Raw genomic sequence first — 5,000 nt, 5'->3', positions numbered from 1 at the left:
TCGGGCCCTCGCGGCGGCCGGGCCCGGTCCGCAGCCGCCGTTCACTGCGGGGCCTGGGCCTGGGCCCGGGCCTGGGCCTGCTGAGCGGCCTCGGGGGGGGGGGCGCGCCTGACGGGCCAGCGGCCCCGGGGACGGGCCGGCGGGCCCGGCAGCGGGGGCCTGTTCCCGTGCAGCTTACAGGCCGCAGACGGGCGGTGGCGGGGGCAGGAGCGGGCCGGCCCGGCCCGGGCCCTCGCGGCTGCCAGCTTGCAGGCCGCAGCCGGGCGGTGGCGGGGGCAGGAGCGGGCCGGCCCGGCCCGGTTCGGGCCCTCGCGGCGGCCGGGCCCGGTCCGCAGCCGCCGTTCACTGCGGGGCCTGGGCCTGGGCCCGGGCCTGGGCCTGCTGAGCGGCCTCGGGGGGGGGGGGCGCGCCTGACGGGCCAGCGGCCCCGGGGACGGGCCGGCGGGCCCGGCAGCGGGGGCCTGTTCCCGTGCAGCTTGCAGGCCGCAGCCGGGCGGTGGCGGGGGCAGGAGCGGGCCGGCCCGGCCCGGGCCCTCGCGGCGGCCGGGCCCGGCCCGCAGCCGCCGTTCACTGCGGGGTCTGGGGCCGGGCCTGCTGAGCGGCCTCGGGGGGGGGGCGCGCCTGACGGGCCGGCGGGCCCGGCAGCGGGGGCCTGTTCCCGTGCAGCTTGCAGGCCGCAGCCGGGCGGTGGCGGGGGCAGGAGCGGGCCGGCCCGGCCCGGGCCCTCGCGGCTGCCAGCTTGCAGGCCGCAGCCGGGCGGTGGCGGGGGCAGGAGCGGGCCGGCCCGGCCCGGTTCGGGCCCTCGCGGCGGCCGGGCCCGGTCCGCAGCCGCCGTTCACTGCGGGGCCTGGGCCTGGGCCCGGGCCTGCTGAGCGGCCGCGGGGGGGGGGGGGGGGGGGGGGGGGGGCGCGCCTGACGGGCCAGCGGCCCCGGGGACGGGCCGGCGGGCCCGGCAGCGGGGGCCTGTTCCCGTGCAGCTTGCAGGCCGCAGCCAGGGCGGTGGCGGGGGCAGGAGCGGGCCGGCCCGGCCCGGGCCCTCGCGGCGGCCGGGCCCGGTCCGCAGCCGCCGTTCACTGCGGGGCCTGGGCCTGGGCCCGGGCCTGCTGAGCGGCCGCGGGGGGGGGGGGGGGGGGGGGGGCGCCTGACGGGCCAGCGGCCCCGGGGACGGTCCGGCGGGCCCGGCAGCGGGGGCCTGTTCCCGTGCAGCTTGCAGGCCGCAGCCGGGCGGTGGCGGGGGCAGGAGCGGGCCGGCCCGGTTCGGGCCCTCGCGGCGGCCGGGCCCGGCCCGCAGCCCCCGTTCACTGCGGGGCCTGGGCCCGGGCCTGCTGAGCGGCCTCGGGGGGGGGGCGCCTGACGGGCCAGCGGCCCCGGGGACGGGTCGGCGGGCCCGGCAGCGGGGGCCTGTTCCCGTGCAGCTTGCAGGCCGCAGCCGGGCGGTGGCGGGGGCAGGAGCGGGCCGGCCCGGCCCGGGCCCGGGCCCTCGCGGCGGCCGGGCCCGGCCCGCAGCCCCCGTTCACTGCGGGGCCTGGGCCCGGGCCTGCTGAGCGGCCTCGGGGGGGGGGGCGCGCCTGACGGGCCGGCGGGCCCGGCAGCGGGGGCCTGTTCCCGTGCAGCTTGCAGGCCGCAGCCGGGCGGTGGAGGGGGGCAGGAGCGGGCCGGCCCGGGCCCGGGCCCTCGCGGCGGCCGGGCCCGGCCCGCAGCCCCCGTTCACTGCGGGGCCTGGGCCCGGGCCTGCTGAGCGGCCTCGGGGGGGGGCGCCTGACGGGCCAGCGGCCCCGGGGACGGGCCGGCGGGCCCGGCAGCGGGGGCCTGTTCCCGTGCAGCTTGCAGGCCGCAGCCGGCCGACCGGCGGGCGGTGGCGGGGGTAGGAGCGGGCCGGCCCGGCGGGCCTTTACGTCTACCTGGCTGCTTCACACGCCACCAGGTCTGCCTCTGCAGTTGGCCATCAGGTCTACCCGGCTCCGCGGCGGGCTCTCAGGTCCACCCGGCTCCGCGGCGGGCTCTCAGGTCTACCCGGCTCCCCGGCGGGCTCTCAGGTCTACCCGGCTCCGCTGCAGGCGCTCTGGTCTACCCGGCTCCGCCGGGACTTGGGCGGTTCCGGGTCTGGCAGGTAGACCTGTTGTCCCTGCCACCTCCCCGGAGCTGCCGATGGGGTCGCTGTTTTTCGCTGCCTCCAGCTACGCCATCGTAAAAGGCAGCGTGGTTGGTGCGCCTCCCCGGTGGCCATAGGCAGCGCTCTTGGAGCTCGCCGGGGGCGGGGACGTATCTGTCCGTATTATAGGCGCGAGCGGTGTCTCGCGACCAGGGCGAACACTAGCGAACGGCTGCTCACCCCCGCGGCTCTGCCGGACACCGGGGGTTTTTGGCAGCCGGTCTCAGCCGTTTCCGTGGCGGTTGGTCTCACCTTCCAGAGTGCTTGGCACGGTCGTCCTCCCGGTGCTTCCCCGGCTAAGCCAGCACAGGGCACCCGAAGGTCTGCTGGCAGCCGCGGAGAGCCGGAGCCACTTGCAGTCTCTGGTGGTCGTTGCCTACTGCTGTGAGGTGCTGAGCCCGATCCCGCGGGGCAGGGCAAAGGCTGGCGGCGGTTGCCGGCACTCGAACGCACGCGGCTGGGGAAAGGGTGGGCGCCGCTGTCCCACCCTCCTCGGTGGTTTCTCCTTTGCTCTGTTTCCTGTGCTGGCCCAATGACGGCGAAGGTTACTGCCGGTGTATGCTGGAGGCAGACGGCCGGGGGTTTCAAGCCTGCGGTGGCTTTCCCTGGTTCCGGAGGGCCCAGTGACCCGAGTGGGCGATGTTGGCGGCAACTCGTCCTTTTTCTCCGGCCTTAAGCTGGAGCCCGCGAGGCGGGCAGAGCTTTGAGCGGTGGCTGGCAGGTGGAGGCAGGCCTGCTGTGTCTTCTCCCCGGTGCCCAGAGCCCGATGACGGCACAGGCGCGCGGTGGTGGTGCCACCTCCTCTCTCGGCCGGCACGAGCCAGCCGTGGGGCGTCCCACGGTGTCCGGCCTGCCCTGCCTTACCCGGTTGCCGGAGGGCTGGGTGGAAAGGTCTGTGAGCGGTGGTCGAAGGGCGAGGCGTGCCGTGGGGGGGCCCGCCTCGCCCTTTTTTTTTTTCTGTTTTTTTTTTTTTTTTTCTCCCTCCCCCCCCCCTTTCTTTCCCCGGCCTTAAGCTGGAGCCCGCAAAGCGGGTGGAAATGCGAGCGGGCAGCCGGTCGCTGTGGCCGGCAGCCGAATGCAGACCGCCGGGGGCAGGCGAGCCTGCCGTGTTTTCTCCCCGGTGCCCAGAGCCCGATGACGGCACAGGCGCGCGGCGGTGGTGCCACCTCCTCTCTCGGCCGGCACGAGCCAGCCGTGGGGCGTCCCACGGTGTCTGGCCTGCCCTGCCTTACCCGGTTGCCGGAGGGCTGGGTGGAAAGGTCTGTGAGCGGTGGTCGAAGGGCGAGGCGTGCTGTGGGGGGGGGGCCGCCTCGCCCTTTTTTTTTTTTTCTGTGTTTTTTTTTTTTTTTCCTCCCTCTCCCCCCTTTCTTTCCCCGGCCTTAAGCTGGAGCCCGCAAAGCGGGTGGAAATGCGAGCGGGCAGCCGGTCGCGGTGGCCGGCAGCCGAATGCAGACCGCTGGGTGTCTTCTGGCCTGCTGTGGCTTCCCTTGGCCCCGAATGCCCAGGGATGGCACTCACGAGACGGCGGCGCCTCGTGGTTCACAGAGCTGCTCACTTCCATTTGGTTCTCCCCCTCCCCGCCCGGGGTAAGCGGCGCCCCGCGGGGCTCGGCAAAGACCGGTGACCGGTGGCGGTTGCCGGCACTCTCGAACGCCTGAGGGACGGGGGGAGTCGAGCCTGCCGTGGCCTTTCCTCCGCTCCCATCGACCTGATGAAAGGGAATCGTTGTCCAGAGCGCGTGCCGGTGGCGGCACCACCTCCCGATCCAGACGCAGTCAGCGCCCGCTGAGGCGTCCCTGGGCGCGCTGGAGAGGTTCCACGACGGGCCGGCTCTGCCGGCGTTCCGGCCGTCGGAGCCCGTCTCGCAGACGTCAGCCTCTCGCTCGCACGCAGGGCCCCGCGTCTGCTGTCCCCCCCCCCCCCGGGCGGTGGAGGGCGCGTGCGGCTGTCGCTGTCCCAGGACCGTGGCCGTGGGGCCTCCGCTTCCTTTACTGATCGATGAGGCATCCCCGGGCACGTCGGAGAGGCTTCACGGCGGGCCGGCTCTGCCGGTGTTCAGGCTGGCGTTGCACCTCTCCTCAGACGCTGCCCCCCCCCACCCTCGCACGCAGGGCCCCGTGTCTGCTGTCCCACACCCCCCCCGGGGGGTGGTGGAGGGCGCGCGTGGCTGTCGCTGTCCCAGGACCGTGGCTGTGGGGCCTCCGCTACTTTCTGCTCTTCCCTTTTCCCTTCCTGATCGATGAGGCTTTTCGGGTCGCGTCGGAGAGGGCCCTCGGCGGGCCGGCTCTTCCGTGCTCCCTGTTAATAGGGAGCCACGGCGGTGTCCGGTGTTCAGGCAGGGTGGTCTCCTTTCCATTTCGCGTCCCGTGGCACGCGAGGTGTTGCCCTCCTCCCCTGAGCGAAGGGGGCCATGACGACGGCGGTGGGGCGCGTGCCTTGCCGCGTCGCCCCGTGTCCGGGGCCCCCCCCCGCTCTCCTGGGGTTCCTCGGGCTTCTTTACCGAAGCGGGCTGTGTGACGGCCGCGTGGCCCCGCGAGCCCTCAGGTGTCCTAAAGCACGCGAGGTGCTGGTGCCGTCCTCGGTCCGGGTGCCTGCGGGTGCCGGCTGCGAGCAGCGCTTGGGCGGTGGAGCGGCTGAGCCGCGAGAAAAGGGGGGCGAGAAGAAAAGCGCGAGCGCCTGGCGCCGCGCGTGGGTCGCACCCGCGCCCGGGTGGGTCCCGAGGCGTGCTGCGGGCGGCAGGGGGGGGCGTCCCCCACTCCGCCGCTGCCGCCGCTGCATTGGCTTTCCGTGCCGCACCCCCGCCTGCTGCGGAGCGAGCCGCCCCGGCAAGGGGCCTCGGTCGCGAGGT

Source organism: Grus americana, unplaced genomic scaffold, assembly GCF_028858705.1.
Source record: "Grus americana isolate bGruAme1 unplaced genomic scaffold, bGruAme1.mat scaffold_277, whole genome shotgun sequence".
Classification (NCBI taxonomy): Eukaryota; Metazoa; Chordata; class Aves; order Gruiformes; family Gruidae; genus Grus; species Grus americana.
Note: the sequence above shows the minus strand (reverse complement) of the source record.